Genomic DNA, 16,917 nt, shown 5'->3' with positions numbered 1-16,917 from the left:
TCTGCAGGCTGGTGAGCTTCACATCTGTGCCTGGGAAGATAATGGAGCAGATCTTCCTGGAAGACATGTTAAGGCTTATGCAAGATGAGGAGGTGACATGAGACAGCCAGCCCAGTTTTAGCTTGCAGAGCCATGTGAGGCAGACTGTGCCTGACCAATCTAGTGGCCTTCGATGATGGAGTGACAGCATCGGTGCACAAAGAAAGGGCAACTGCTGCCATCTGCCTGGACTTGTGCCAGGCCTTTGACATAGTCCTGCACCGCATCCTTTTTTCTAAATTCTAGAGATATGGATTGAATGCTGGACTATTAGGTGGATAAATAACTGGTTGGAAGGCTGCAACTAGAGGGTTGTTGTCAACAGCTCTATGTCCATCTGGAGGCCAGTCACAAGTGGTGTTCCCCAGGGGTCTGTCTTGGGTCTGATGTTCTTCAACATCTTTATCAATGACATGTACAGTGGGACTGAGTATACCTTCACCAGGTTTGCTGGTGACACCAACCTGAGTGGTACGGTTGATGCAATAGAAGGAAGGGATACCATCCAATGGGACCTGGATACACTTGACAATTTAAAAGAATCTAATGAAGCTTAACAAGGCCAAGTGCAAGATGTTGCACTTGGATCAACGCAATCCCAGATATGAGTACAGACTGGGAGAATACCTCATTGAGAGCAGCCCAGTGGAGAAGGACTTGGGAGTTTTGGTGGATGAAAAGCTAGATATAAGCCAGCAGTGTGTACTTGCAGCCTGGAAGGCCAACAGTATCCTGGGCTGCCTCAAAAGGGGGGTGGCTAGCAGAGCAAGGGAGGTGATTGTCCCCCTATGTCCTCATGAGGCCCCACCTGGAGGGTGGTGTGTTCAAGCCTGGGGCCCCCAGTGCAGGAAGGATGTGGAGCTGTTGGAGCGGGTCCAGAGGAGGGCCATAAAGGTGATCAGAGGGAAGAAGAGTTGAGGGAATTGCAGTTGTTTAGCTTGGAGGCTCTTTGAGGACCTCACTGTGGCCTTGTTGTACTTGAAGGGAGCTTACAAGCAGGAGGGAGACTATTTTTTACATGATCTGATAGTGATAGAACAGGGGTAATAGATTTAAACTAAAAGATAGTAAATTTAGGTTAGATGGTAGGAAAAAATTTTATGCTCAGAGAGTGGTAAGACTCTGGAACAGATTGCCCAAAGAGGTTGTGAATGTCTCTGGAGGCATTCAAAACCAAGTTGGATGCAATCTTGGACAGCATGACTTGGTGGTTGGCAATATTTCCTGTGGCAGGAGGATTGGAACTAAATGATCTTGTAGGTCCCCTCCAATCTAAGCTATTCTATGATTCTGTATAATCCTCTGAGATCATCCTCACTGGATCTGTATAACTTCGTATTCCACAACACCTCCATTACCACTTTTTCCACTAGGCTTTAGGGCTTTCTTTTTGTAGGTGGGGGCCAATGAGTAACCACAGCTTGAGGATCAACCGCATGTTCCCAGATATTTTTACTTCTTAGATTTGGTTATGCTATCCTATTGCATGGGGATCCTACTGCTACTTAATTGTAGCATACGTAAAGAAGATTGCTGTTCACGTATTTCACTTACTTGTGTAATTATGAATTGTAGGAGTGGATGATTTAAATCCTCTCTGGAAATATCTCCTCTTAGTTCCCACAAATAACAACTAGCATTTCTCAGCTTACGGGTGTGTGTGTAACTGTTTTTTTGTAGGAGACAAATATGTGAGTCATGGGTGACCTGGGCTTGGAAGCTATTTAGTTTCATGATTGGCTCTTTTTCATGTTCAGTTTCTTTCAACAACCTGGTCTAGTGAAAGGTCTCCTTGCCCATGTCAGGGGGATTGAAACTAGGTGGTCATTCTGTGATTCTTTGAAATTCTCCTATAGTAACTCAGTGAAATTTTTAGTCGGTCATCACAGCTATATTTGGATTTATAGCTTGAGATGTCTTCATGCAAATAGGCATGAGGGAAGCTTGTTGCAAGTAAGAAATGCAGATGAGTACGTGAAAAATGTCTTTATTGTATTTCTACTCTTTTGTTATTGTTTCTTTTTTCCTCAAAATAATTGGTGTTAATGGACTGATTACTAGGTTCAGTGACTCAGTGTCTCTGTAGAGCCAGCCTTGATGGTTACAAAAAACAGCTAGAAGTGTTTTAGTAGTCCTCTGATAGCAGCTGGTAAGTACTAGTTTCTCACTGGCTTTTACTTTATCACATTTGTAACTTTTAGCTACATCCTCATACTTGAATCAAAACTCTGCAGAGATTATTCCTCATATATTTGCTCAGAACATATTGGCCTTAGGTGTGAATCCAGAAGAGTTTAAAACATCTCCCTCTCCTACTTTGTTCTTCAACTGATACTCATCTGATTTGTTCGCAGAGCTATGATAACAACAACAAAAAAAAGCTCAACAAAAAGAAAAGTAAACAGCTTTAGTTTCTGGAACTGACTCACTGCAGGTTCAGGGGAGTACTGGGAATGGTACTAGACAGAGGGTAGGAGTATCTGGAGTTTTCTGGGGAGGACTGTTGTAATTATTGAAGTTCACATAAAAGTATACCATATAAACTGACTTAATTTCTCAGCATCACCAAAAAAGACCAGAATAAAACTACCCATGTACAAAAGTATTTTTTTGAACGTTGACAGATGTCATTTACAAATAGGTTGAGCTTGAGGTTGACCCTTCTATATATACAGAAATCTCTTTTGAAGATAGATGTCCTCTAGCCATGCTGACCCCCCCTTTCTTGTTTTACAATTTTACAGTTTACAACTCTGCTTGTAAAAATTTTATGATCTGCTTTGGCTTATACATCGTACCAAGTCCAGTGTTTTAGGTATTTTCCTGCATTCTAAGCCATATAAGGCTTAGAGGCTTATAAGGCGTAAGCTAATATTACAGTGCATTTTATGTGCAATCCTTCAGACTGGTCTAACTAGAATGATTGCCAGTCCCTTGCTTAAAATGTGTAAAATCCCATCAGTTTCCCAACTAGCAATCTCAATCCTGTTGTGCTGCAAGAAAGAAACAATCACCTAAGTCAGCCTCTTGAATCTTCAGCAGTGTCCAGTGATGAGTGGCAGCTCTTTAACTCCCTTGTAAATTTATCCGTGGGGCAAATTAAAGAAATTCAGTTCATGAAGTAGTAGTGAGTTTGTTAGTATTTTTTCTTTTTTAATTTCAGCTACATAAGAGTAATAGTCAAACATACTTGCCTTCCTTTATTAATGCAGTTCACAGCATGCTAGTGTAAGCAGTTGTGAGGGTTATGCTGAGGCAAGAAACCTTTTTGTAAATAAGTGCCAGGGTAAAAACAGTTTACTTGGCTTCGGTGTGGTACCGGTGGATCAAAAATTGCTTCCAGTCTCCGTGGCTCCTTGGTCCTAATTTTTCCACAAGGGATCTCCCATGCTTAGCTTGATGTCTGCCCTGAAACTTGGATCTGAGCATCCTTGTCCACATAATGAGTTGTTCATCAGGCAGTGCAAAACGTCTAGCTACTGAGTAGCTCAAGTGTTAGTTACCTCATGGCCACTGTCCTAGCCCAAAGGCTGCGTAAGTGTTTCCCCGTGCTTGGGACAGGAATGCAATGCAGAACAGTTAAAGTGTGTCCTGCAGCCTCTGGCATGGCAGGTACCATGCATGCCCCTCTTCCTGTTTGATTTCCTGTTGCTTTTGTCCCCAGCTGTGCTGAAGAGATTTTGCTCAGGAAGTCTGTCATACTGTTCTTTAGAGAACCTCCAATTCAAACTTTCTGGTGCACCTTATGGAGCAGATATATTACTATGTAAAATGTAAGCTGAAATCAAATGTACAAATTACATTACTTGCACTGAAGCTGTCTTCTACTTAGCCTAAAGTAGTTTGCTGAAGTTAAAAATACCTAGAGAAGACTGTGTTAGTCTTACAGTCAAGCAAAGACTTCATTTTTTTCTTAGTTAGTTGGAGAATTCCCTGGGTAAGGACATGATACAGTAAACCATGACATGGCACCATGCAATGAAGATTACAGGTACATGGAAAGTATGGTTTATTCAGAACTCTATTTCAGGCTAAACATACAGTTTGCCTGAAGACATACCAAAAGAATACTGATTTACAAGTATGCTTTCTGCTAGAAAACTATTAACTAATGTAATCTTCAGTTAATCTCTAAAACTTAAAAATAACCTGGCCCTATTACAGCTGACCAGAAGTCAACAAGGATAAATATGGTTTACCAACGTATCAGAACTATGTATTTTTAGACTTCGTAGTGGGCATATCTGAGGATTGATCTTTTTGTATTTGTTCTTTAGAAAAACAAGATAGCATTCAATCCTGAAGATTTTTGTTTGGTCTTGTAATTTGTCACCAAATATTCTCATAACAAAAGACCTGATTTCTTCTGTTTGTAGATGTAATTCAGATACTTTGCGTAGACAAATGGCTTTTCAAAAGGTTTAAGTTTAAAAAGGCCCAGTACTAGTAAAGCTTCATCTTTTGCATGTTCTTGGGTTTTGGAGTGTTTTTTTTTTTTTTTTTTAATATATAGTTATTTACGTCTGAGAACTATAACCTCTGATCCTGTCAGCTCAAACAGAAAATGGGCATGATTTAGCGCGAAGAATGCATTAGGTGTAGAAGTAGTTCTCTTGAGTTCAATGTAACAACACAGACAAGCAAAATTGTGGCTTTTGGGAAAATCGGGGTTTGCCGAATCAGAAGACAGAAGAGCTGACATTTAGATGATGTCAGTTGGTTCTGGATTTGATTTTTTAACTGTAGTTTGTGCAAAATAAAAAAGAAACCTGAAACTTTTCTTGAGCCGTAAATCCTAAAGCAAGATTTCTTTGTAAGGGTTCCTGAAGGTCTGAGTTACGTTAATGATGTGGTGTACAGGAGAAGAGATTGTCTTTCAGAAACATCTTAATTTGGTCTTCAGTGGTTGTTTAAAACAGTAAGTGCTTCAATAATGTATTTAAATACACACTTAATATCCAAGGGTATTTCTTTAGAGGTATTTCTAGAAGACTGCTGCTGGATTATTTTCATTCTCTATCATGAAAGAAAAAATGAAATCATTCCCAAGTAAAGTGGCCACTGATTGTCATGGAGGTAAGTAAGGAAGAGAAGGTAGTCGTATTCAGCTATTTGATTTACATGGTAGCTTGGTGCCATTCATACAGTGTGTTAAACAGTTAAGTACAAAAAGATAGATAGCAAATAGAATGAAAGGTCATTTTTACAGAGCAGAGAATGCATCACTGATTCTGAAAACTACTGAGGCTTCAGAGAGGATGAGCAACACAGATACTGTCAGTTTGTAGGCTGAGATGAGATCTCAAGAAAGTTGCCTCCATAACAAGGTAGTTTTGTTCAGTCTCTGTAATTACACCATTACAAAATAAATTCGTATGTATTTGATAGGCTCCTACATTTTATGAATGCTGAAGAAATCAAAGGGTCTACATTATTTGTGAGAGAGCTGAAGTCAGTGCCTTAGAGTGGAGGGAATCGGGCTCAGTCTGTTTATTCTAAAAGAGCAGATTATTTGAGTTTTAAGTCTGTGTAAAGAGAAAAAAGATATTAAAAGCCTTTTAATGTGGGGGAAAACGTAGGAACTGATCACTGGAAGCTGAAACAAACAAAAAAAACCCTTAGAAAGTAACTATTTGCTTTCCTTTTTGAGCATGACTCTCCTTCCAGAGAAGTTATCAAGGATAATCTTTAAGTAAGGATGTAATGATAGCTATCCATAGGGAGAAGTAATGCATGAGCTAACAGTGGACACAACGTATTCTTTGTGTCAATTGACAGAGGAGAAGCCACAACACTTAACTCCTGATCTGGAGTCTAAGAGGATTTCTGAGTTCAGTGAAGGGTGCCTGAGAACAGAGTCTGGTAAGATCACACTGTTATTTCTGTCTTTTTTCTGGATGATACACATTATTGCAAATTGCTTGGTTAAATGAATTAAATGTATTAGCCTCAAATGTGCAGATGGTACTGGATGTTCCAGTTTTTTTCTTTTGTCCTTAATCTCTTTGTCTGTGAATAACTTCGGAATTATTTAAGTGATAAGAAGTAGAGTATGTAGAGTACTGGAATGGAATTCAGCTACAAGCATTGCATTGGAAACTGTGGGCAAGTAACACTGACATAAAGTTCCCATTAGCTTTGGATTATAAAATATATCTGTATTGTATTATTATCAAAAATGTGTGTAATTTTTGAATTAATTTCAGTTTTAAATACGTTACTCATGACAAGTAATGTATTTAAATTTCCAGCGTTTTAAATTAAGTAATGTATAATTGACCAACAGTTTAATTGCTGGAATAAACAGCATGCATGTTAGGAAATATCTACCAGATTTTGTGTCTAATGAAACAAACCTACAATTGAAAGGAAGGAGCTCAGAGGAAGAAGTTGAAAAACATTTCAGACTTTGTTAAGAAGCAGATTTAGGATTGAATCCACTTAGAGTATTTGCAAGTCCATTTTAATTAATATAATGAAATACCCCTGTGGCTGTGGAATAAATCTGCTATTTTACTGAGTTTTTTTTTCTTACAGAAAGAGATAGTGCTACATCTATGTATGTGTGGGATTTCTTTTCAAGTATTTTCACTCAGTTTATGGAATGGATTTGTACAAGCAAACCCTCAAAGGGCAGTTGAAAATAAGGATTTCTTCAGAAACCAGTGTCACCAGAAAAAAAATGAACTCCCGTTATCTGTTGAAAATAATTTGTTCTCAAAGGGTTCTTTGTATTTGTTTGGCATTTTCATTATGATGTGAATATGTATAACTGTATGCTTTTTGTGACAATTTTATTCCTTGACTAGAAGGAAAAAAACTTCAGTTTTTAACTTGAAACTGTATATGTGAGAAACTATGATATTTAAGTAAAAAACAAAAACCTTTGCTTTTAAAATTGAAGAGCATTTTGAAAGTAGCTGAAAGGATGAACTGACAAACAACTGTGCTAAAACCAATCTTGGTAAAACAATGCCAGAAAACAATTTCAAATAACAATTTCATAGCTGCAAAACCCAGAGTATTGTGGACACAGTGACAGAAATCCAGCCTGTGCTAATACAAAACATAATGCATATGGATCTGAGAACAGTGCCCCAAATTACTAACACACAGCAACACAAAGAGACAGATTTCAGCATTATTCTTCATTTCATAAACTTGTGCAGATTTAAAGTAGATGTTTAACTTTTCTCCAGCATTGATTTGTACCATTATAAATCACCCAGAATTTTTTGTTTTTTCAAGGTTTCACACAAGATTTCTTTTTACAAGTGCTTTTTAGAGTTCTCAGTTCTTCCACTTAAGCTGCAGGATGGTGAATCTCCATCACTAGTTTTGTAGAAATGGCATAAGAAAGCAGAGCATGTAATTATAAAGTCTACTAATCTGGGATATTTTGAGATGGCTTAAGAGTGTTGTGTATGTAGAATCTATACTAAACAAATGACTGGGAGAAAGAGATGTAGGCAGCTGTAGACTGGGTAGAGCAATTTGAAAAATATGCAGAACTTTAGAAAAAAAAATTAATGAAACAATAATATACAGAGGTTAAGGTACAGTAGAATGAAATGTTCAAGTAGTCTGCACTGATCAGATACCTGTCTACCTAGAAATGCAGTATATCTTATCTAACTTCAATAAAGAGTATCTTTTCTTGACACATAGGAAACTATGGGATTGGAAGGTAGGATTTAGTAAAGAATTTATAAGGCTATACTTCAATAAATACTGTCGCTATTGATCCTGGAAGCCATTTTCCAGCACTTGAAGAAGAAAATCATCACACTGATGGGTAGTCAGTGTGGATACATCAATGGAAAGTCAACCTTCAGTAGCCTGGTGAGCTTTTATAATGAAATGACCAGCATGATGCATGAGGGGACAGCAATGGATACTGTTTTCCTGGACTTCAGTAAGCACTTTTGACACTGTCACCGATAAGATCCTCATAGCGGAGTTGTTGAAATACGGACTGGAGAAGGAGGCAGTGAGATGGGTTGAAAACTGACTGAATGGGTGGGCTCAGAGGTCAGTGGTGCAAAGTCTTACTGAAGGCCACTAAGTGAGCAGGGTACTCCAGGGGTCAGTTCTGGGTCAAGTTCTGTTTAACATCTTCATTAACAATCTGGACAATGGGGCAGCGTGCACCTTCAGTAAATTCACAGATGATCCCAACCTGGCAGAGTGGCTGATTCAGCAGAAGGCTCTTCTGACGTCAAGAGGTACCTCAACAGGTTGGAGACATGGATTGACAAAAATCTCATAAAGTTCAAGGAGAAGAAGTACAGAATCCTGCAACTGGAAACAAACAAGCCCAGTCACCAGCATCCGCTAGGGGCCACCTAGCTGGAAAGCAGATTTGTAGAAAAGGACCTAGCACTCTTGGTCCAAATTGAACATGAGTCAGCAGTGTGCCCTTTCTGCTAAGGGCCTTTCTGCTAGAGGTCCTTCACCTCTACTCAGCACTGGCAAGGCCACACCTGGAGTAGTGTGCACAGTTCTGAGCCCCCCAAGTACAAGAGAGATGTGGACATGTTGGAAAGAGTCCAGCAAAGGACAAAAGTGGTGAAAGCCTGGAGCACTTCTCGTAGTAGGAGAGGGTGAGAGAGCTGGGACTGTTCAACCTAGAGAAGAGGAGGCTCAGGGGGAGGGAATCTCGTCAGTATTGATAAAGACCTAAACAGAGAGTGCAGAGATGATGGAGCCAGGCTTTTTTCAGCTTTGCCCTGTGCCAGGACAGGAGGAACACTGGAACACTAGAGGTTCCATCTGAACGCCAGTAAGTACTTCCATACTGCACAGGTGACAGAGGACTGGCACAGGTTGCCCAGAGAGGCTGTGGAATCTCCTCTTTGGAGATCTTCAAAAGCCACCTGGACATGGCACAGGTGTTCCTGCTTGAGGAGGGATTGGACCAGATGGACTTGAGGTGCTGCCAACCTTGACCATTCTATGATTCTGTGATTCTCTAATGAAAGGGAAAAAAATTGCATGGAAGAGTGTTAGCTTTGGAATTCCTCAGGGTTAGTGTTGGATCTGAATCTAGGTAGGAATATGTTTATGACATTTCTCAGTTATGTAAAGTGCATTGTGAATATCGGGGAAGAACTAGGTGACCTTGAGAGCTACAGTAGTGTAAACAGGATGAAATTCAGTAACACAAAATGCAAATCTTAACAGAATGGAATGCAAGGATAGAGTGTGGACTAATAAAGATTACTCTTTCAGCGAGAAGCTCATTAGTTGGAAAGACAGGCAAATTACTTTGGCAAACACAGTCCTAGGAGCTTTGGATTGCCTTAGCTAAGTTATTTCTAACAGAATTACAATAGTTTTAATAATGTTATGCAAAGTCCTAGAGGACACATCAAAATAAGTCATCCATTCATATTCAAGAAACATTAATTAAAATTAGAGCAGATACAGAGAAAGCTGCTATTCCTATTCTAGTAGCCTTTTTTAAAAGAAAATACCTGAAAAATGATTTGTTTAACCTAGCAAAATATCTGAGAATATATGGCTGCTCTCTGAGAAGGGATTGTATCTCTCTATAACATGTCACCCAAAGAATGAAAAATGCTAAGGGAAGGCTAGAACACTAAGGACAGAGAGGAAAAGAAGATACAAAACTCTGTGAACAGTCTAAGCTACAAGCACTGAAGGGCTGGATCATCTCCCAGTATGAACAGTGAGCACTAAAGAAGTAGCTGCTTTCAAATATATCTTCATTGGTTCATTAACAGAATTATGCAGTATGTTTATTTATAATAGTAAGTGGCCTGGCTGAATCAGGTGTTTTCTTCCAGCCTTTGCTTCTAATTGCTGCCTTTGTGAGGGTAGACCTGCAGAGAGTTTTGGGGAGTTAACTGGTTGATCACTGGTATGTTACAGATCCACCTTAACTGGAAAACGATTTTGTGAAGACTGAACCATTATGTGAGTATCAGCTCTTTGCAATTGTATGGTTCAGATATTATTTCAGTCGCCTGCGGCACATATTTTCTTTGCAGGCCTAGGCAGTGGTCAGAGCAGGTTCATGTACGCATGAGTACATTTTTCTCAATTGTGAGCTTTCGCAATATAAGTGAAGAATGTGAAAGGTTTAATTATGCCTTTCTGAAGCTAAGGTTCTGCCTGTGGTGGGAAGGAAGTGCTTTATGCCACCTGGGGAGGCTTAGTTCCCCTCCAGCTCTGTGGATGAGAAACTTGGTCAGCACCTGTAGTCTGTTTGGTCTGGCTGATATTCTGCCGATTTTCCTAATTGTCCTGATTATGTTTGAGTGAAAGGAGCTCCTTAGAAAAGTGAGAGGAAAGGAAAAAGATGAAAAGACACCTCTTCAAGAGTTATTGTTATTCATACTGGTGGTGACAGCTGCTGTGTTTATAAAGCCTCATATTGTTTACCTCTTGCTTAGATTTGTACAGGTTTCTAAATTGGCAAGTGGGACAGCTGCTGCAAACTTGTTGTTTTCTTTCTATGCTCTATTGCTTTTCTTCCATACATACAACACCTACTGAAGTTACGGGGAGCTTTGCTTAGAGAACTTGCATGTTTAACTGCCAAGCTACATAGAGAAATGAAAAGAGAAGTGTTGTATGTGTTTCTGTATCCCAGCTCTGTACGATGAAGATAAGCTTTTAACATTGTTCTCTTGGTTTGCTAACCCAGTTTTTATCAGGAATCTAGTGGTGTTCCTAGCTTTGTCCAACATACTGGTATCCTGCAGTATACATTTATGTAGAGTAGTAATTACATAACACTTCTGGTGTTTCTGTGCTTTCCACAAACCTCTTAGACTCTTAATGCAGTAATTTTCCTCAGTGAAGAAAACTGTATAAGCATTAATCATCAGAATGTAGCAAGATCCTTTAGTAAGGAGGGGGGAAGGGAGAAGGAAGTAGCTTGCCTGAGCTCTGCAGAGTGCAGCTCAATGCTTTTTGTCATTGGCAAGTGCAGGAAGGGTTGGGTTGGTTGAGATAAGCATTGCCAAAGCTTATTTAACTATTTAGAAAGCCCAGTGAGACCATTTGTGCAGGCTGTTCAAAGATCTTAACTATTTTCTATGGCTTTTTTTTGTCCCACTTTACAAACTCTTAGAGCATTGGCATGGCACAATTTTATTTTACAATGATCTATTGTTCAACTGACTGCAGCGTCATAGAATTGGGTTTGACACTGTGGTAGAGTTAAACTAACAAATATTTCTGTAAAAGGGGAGTTCAACCATTCCTCCCTCCTCTCCGTTATTCCTACCTGCCACTGAGCACCACTTTGCATCTCTTAAATGCTCACAGGAACCTTTATGAAGCTGATTAAACTTGCTAATCCAACAAATTTTTTGTTAAGGTAGTTGCTTGTCTTTGTGGAGTTGACCTGGCACATGGAAAATGGTGGCATATGTACAGAAGCGAGGAGGGTGAAGGAGGTGAGACCTCCCCTCTTCTGTTACAAGTGCTGTCATGCTGCCAAAATGCCCCAGCTGCAATCCCAAATACATGATGTGCTGCCCAGCAAACAGCAAGTAGAGACATACAACTGTGAAGGTGAGCCAGGTGTATATGCTCATGATTTGTTCATAATAGAATTGTAAGTGGGAAAGTGAAATAGTGATCTGAAGAGCAGATAGCCAGTAGCTTAGGAGAAACTGCAGGAGCAGTTAATTGGAAGCAGCTGTGTTAGGAAGGCATTGTCCCACATTCTTTTTTAGTAGCAAACCAGCCAAGATTTGTTCACCTTGCTGTTGTCAGGAAGCAGTGAGAACCAGTGCTGCACTGCAAGGGGAGCTGAGAGCTGAACAATGGTGGCAAGGCAGGCAGAGAGGTAGCAGCTGCTCTAGCTGTGGCTCGGCCCCGGAGTGACCTGGTAAACCTGGTGATGGTAGCCAGGTACAGCACTGAATCCAGATGGCCAGACAAATTTACAGTGATGAAGCAGATACGAGGTTCGCATTCAATACTCAGGGCCAGCATCTGCATCAGAGGGATGTCTGAGCCAACTGTGAATGCCTTAGCTTAAATACCAGTGTGGAGCAAAATGAGGAAGGCCTTTCAGCAGATCTTTCTGGAAGAACTGTTTCCTAAGCTAGACATTTGCACCATTATTGAAATTGACCCTGAGCCCAGGCAGCCAAACCTCCAGCCAGTAGGAAGGTAGAAGTGGTTTGAGTGGAGACCTGAAAGCTTTAGCAAAACATGCAGTAGATTAGAGCTAGAACAGCACTGGGGGTAATAAACGTAATAAATTTACTTTTTCAGGGGAAGGGGAAGTGCATACAATATCTGTTTTTTATGTTCTCCACAGTGTAGAGGGAGAACCAAATAGTACAAATACTATTTGTAGTGCCTTCATTCTCACACTATAAATGGAATATTCATGCTCTGAGGGAATGAGCTACCCTGTGCATGAACTGTAGGAAGGCTTATTCTCTGCTTGGTATCAGTTCTGCATGAGAAAGCTAGACAGTAGGATCCTGAATCTTGCCTTTCACATATCCATTAAGCAGAAATATTCTTAACAGCAGAATTGATGGTAGTTCATATGAGATTGTGGTTCTAATTCAGATTCATAAAGCCATTTTTAAAATGGCATATTTAATACAAGAAAATACATATTTTCAATAAACTGCCTTGCACTCAATTAGCACATGCAAGACAGCGTTATCTTCATGTCTACCAACAGGTGAATAGTTCCTGACAATATGTAAAGAAAAACATTGTCTATAAACATCTTATATTTCAAATGTTCTAGCCTTACAGGAAGAATGTATTTGTCACAGCCAAGTACATTATACATAATACAGCAGATTTACTCTCTTAAGTAAATTGAAATATTATAATTACTCTCATAACATGTCTTCGGGAGAGCTTTCTGCTGACTTAATTTTATGGAAGAATATCTTATATTTAGACTTTTTAAAACATATTAAGACAGTATTTAGTCCACAATGAATGACAAAGTTTTAAAATCCCACTGTTGTTACCTGAGTGTAGTCTTGACCTAGTCTTACAAATTATTACTGGTGGTGTTTTTCCTCCGTGCTGCCTGCTATCCTGAGTTCAGTAAGATCATTTCTAGAACAATATTCTATGTCACACTAGGCTAGACAGGTTACTGTGATGGGAGAAAAATAAGATTGTACTTGAGTCATTCTTAACAGTCCATCTACATGTATAGATGTTAATCTTTTTTTTAACCATGGTTAGAAAATACCTTATATTTTTGTTACAGGAGAATAAAATCAAAATATATCTGTAAGGGAGAAATATTCTGGAGTTTTCATAATTTTAAAAAAGCTTATAAAATTATTGTTTCTTTTATAGCTATATTTAAGTAGAAATAATATGGAAATAAATGTAGTTCAAAGGAATTCCCTTATCTCAATCTATTGCTGGATAAACTGTCATTTTCTTGCTGTAGTAATGTAATTATATTTTACGATTGTCACCTATTAGAGGTAGAACAGTGAAAGTAGTGACTGCTTTAACTTTCTTAGACAGTTTAAATGAAATTTAAGTCATAGTTCATACTTTTCTGTTATACACCAAAAATGAAACTGATATATCCCTTCAAATTCAGTACCTGTACGTGATTTAAATGTGTGAGCAAGGGTAGCTTTTGGTATTCTGAGTTCTGTCAGACTCTTGTGCAAGATTTAAGTTGAGTGTGGAGTAGTATGTATGGAGTCTTGAGCATGGTGATGTCTGCCCTGATTTCCATAGGCATGCCTCTGATTAGAGCTATGCTAACCTTTGAGTGTTTTTCTGTAGTCTTTTCTCTTTCCCTACCCCTCCTTGTGTAAGTGACAATCAAGAGTTCCATTTTTTTCATTGTCTTTCATTGTTCAGCTCAGTTCACTCCCATCAGCAGGGTTGAAACAGGTGCTTTTCACTTCAAAGTATAAAGGATTTGATTTTGCTTCTGTCAGGATAGAAAATTCCCAAGTTGAAATATCTTTGATAATCCTTATAAACTCTTTGAATAAAGCTAATCCCTGGAGGATCTCCAACATCATGATCAAGATAAGATTTATTCTGCATTACAAAGTAACAAGTGCTGTTTCTAAAGAGTATTAACAGTTCAAGCAACTGCAAATACCTACTGATTGCTACCACCCTCTAAATTCACAGTGGGATTTGAAGGGAGCTCATCAGCAGCAACCCTCGCAACCTCTGCAACTGTTTTTTTTTTCTTTATTCAAGCTGAGGTGCCCAATTTCTAGTTTTATTTTATCAGGAAAAGAAGGTGATACCTAGAAGACTGCTAAATAGTGATATAAGAAGAATGACTTAATTTTATGAATACTTCAATATTCCTTTATCCCATGCAGTGCAATTATCACACATTTGGTTTTAAGAATGCATTATGAGTGCATATTCATCAAGCTTTACAGGAACTGTGAGAATAAACTTGAAGCCAGTTCTGAAATGAACATCTTCCAAACAAATATTTCAGGATTATATCTTCTGAACAGTAATACACTTTCAGGATTCTGGCCAGAGTGACATAGTTGTATATTCAAAGCTGGGAACAAAATAAGAAAGAAAAAAAAGAAAAAAAAAAACCTTTAAAAAAATACCATTTTTGGATTAAGAAATGAGGAGGGTATACTTGTCAGGCAGGGTTCTCTTTGGAGCACAGGAAGGTATCCAAAGGCCTGTCAAGGCCTTCCCTGGCTCTCAGAGAATGGTGGGGCTTAGAGAAAACAGGTACGTATACAGACTTTTTAGGATAAGTTAATCCAAAATACAATACGTTGTTGGAAAGAAGCTCTGTAGCCACCACTGCTCATCAAAGCTATTACTTTTACAAGATGCAAATGTGAGCAATGCTGCAGAGGAAAAGCACAAGCTATGGAAACGCTTACATACCTTTCCCTTAAAATCAGTGTTTTCTGTATGAAAGCCTACACCACTTATTTTTTTTTCTTAACCCACAAAACCTAATGTGCTATGTACTTGTTTTGATGTATTTTCTTTGTTTTGGTACCCAGAGCAGAGCATGCTGGGGGAGCAGAGCATGCTGAGGGGAGGCCTCATGGCAGCTGCAGCTCCTCACAGAGAGCGGAGGTCAGCGCTGAGCTCTGCTCACTGTGACAGCGACAGGGCCCGAGGGAACAGCATGGAGCTGTGCCAGGGGAGGGCCGGGTGTTAGGGAAAGGCTCTGCCCCAGAGGGCAATGGGCATGGAACAGGCTGCCCAGGGCAGCAGGCATGGCCCTGAACTGGTGGAGCTCACAGAGGGTTTGGACAACACTCTCAGACATTGGGTTTGGATTTTGGATGGACCTGCATGAAGCCAGAAGCTGGACTTGATGATCCTGGACAGACTAGAGAGTTGGGTGGAGATGAGATTCAGCAAGAGCAAGTGTAGAGTCATGCACCTACAGAGGAATAACTGTATGCACCAGTACAGTTTAGGGGCTGACCTACTGGAAAGGAGCTCAGTGGAGAAAGACCTGGGTGTCCTGGTGGTAACAAGTTGTCCATGAGCCAGCAGTGTGCCCTTGTGACCAAGGCCAATTGTTTCCTGGCTTGTGTTAAAAAAAGTGCAGCCAGCATGTCCAGGTAGGTGATCCTCCCCCTCTACTCAGACCTGATGAAACCGCATGTGGAGTACTGTGTCCAGTTCTGGGCTCCTCAGTTCAGAAAAGACAGATGTCTCCTAGAAAGTGTCCAGCAGTTGGTGACAAAGATGATAAAGGATCTGGAGCATCTCCCATGCAAGGAAACAGACCTGGGTGTGTTCTGCCTAGGGAAGAGAAGACTGAGAGGAGATCTGATCAATGTTTATAAATATCTAAATTGTGGGAGGCAATCAGATGAAGCCAGACTCTTTTCAGTGGTGTGTTGTGATAGGACAAGGTGCAGTGGCCAAAAACAGGAACATAGGAAGTTCCACACAAATATGCAGAACTTCTTTACAGTGAGGTTGACAGAGCACTGGAATCTCCTTCTTTGGAGATTTTCAAGACCCATCTGGGCGCCTACCTATGCGACCTACTGTAGGGAACCTGCTTTAGCGGAGGGGTTGAACTCTATGATCTCTAGAGTTCCCTTCCAATCCCTACAGTTCTGTGATTCAGTGATCTTTGTAGGTCCCTTCCAACTCAGGATATTCTAGGATTCTGTGATTCTGGTAATTATATTTGTTACTTGCTCTCCCAGTATTTTAGGACTTGCGCTTGTTGATTAAATTAATGTCTTTCAAAATCTCTTTGGTAGTCACTTCCACACATCTAGACAAAATATTGTGCCTAAATTGTGTACTTTCAAAAGAAAATCAGGCGTAAATTTCCCTAAGTAAATCATAAGACCACACACTCTAGTACCTGCTTCTTTCCAGTATTGGGAAACAAATATGTTGGTTGTAAACTCCCTAGGCCCAGCAGCTTCTCTGATATAGTGAGAGACTCCTCCATACAGTGATGCTGGAGGTCACTGTTTAATGAAACAACTGTTTCATCATTTGGAATTTAAGTTGTTTAGAGTTACTTAGACACTTCAGAATCCTCTGGCTCCATCCAAACTGGATAGAGGACATCTGAGCAGAATAGCTGCCCCAGAAATCCTGCATTACTGCTAATAATATCCAAGAGCACTGGCCTCATTTGTACTAGATTACTTCATAATCTAAACATGTAAACCTGTATAGGTTGCCCTAATTACTTAAATGTCAACATTTGATTTTGTTGAGTCAGTTTGCTGTCAATAAACTGATACCCGTGAAACTGGAGAGGGACAAGAAGCTGGCAGGCTGACTGCAAGGTCAGCAAGTTTCCTTATTTTTGTGGCTGAGACAGTATCACTCAGCAATGCAGAATTGCTTGCTGTCTGTTTCGCTGAGAAAACAACTGAACTGTACAGTGATTACAACAGT

General features: G+C 39.8%; 1 protein-coding gene across 25 annotated transcripts in view; it reads left to right on the top strand.

Moving 5' to 3' along the window:
* Positions 1-16,917, top strand: part of PRLR (prolactin receptor) — a 203,920-nt gene that overhangs the window by 113,260 nt on the left and 73,743 nt on the right. For 18 of the 25 annotated variants that reach the window (XM_021379337.1, XM_021379338.1, XM_021379325.1 and 15 more), the window contains 2 exons: positions 5,016-5,115; positions 5,818-5,901. The exons of 2 other annotated variants lie outside the window; for them this stretch is intronic. The gene's annotated coding sequence lies outside the window, so the exon portion shown is untranslated. Of the gene's footprint in view, positions 1-4,536; positions 4,958-5,015; positions 5,116-5,817; positions 5,902-16,917 lie in introns of those variants that run through there. 5 more of the 25 variants (XM_021379333.1, XM_021379324.1, XM_021379320.1 and 2 more) reach the window with 2 other exon arrangements.

The sequence above is a fragment of the Numida meleagris genome, chromosome Z (assembly GCF_002078875.1).
Source record: "Numida meleagris isolate 19003 breed g44 Domestic line chromosome Z, NumMel1.0, whole genome shotgun sequence".
Classification (NCBI taxonomy): Eukaryota; Metazoa; Chordata; class Aves; order Galliformes; family Numididae; genus Numida; species Numida meleagris.
The sequence above is the reverse complement of the archived record's forward strand: the minus strand, read 5'-3'. Positions and strand labels throughout refer to the sequence as shown.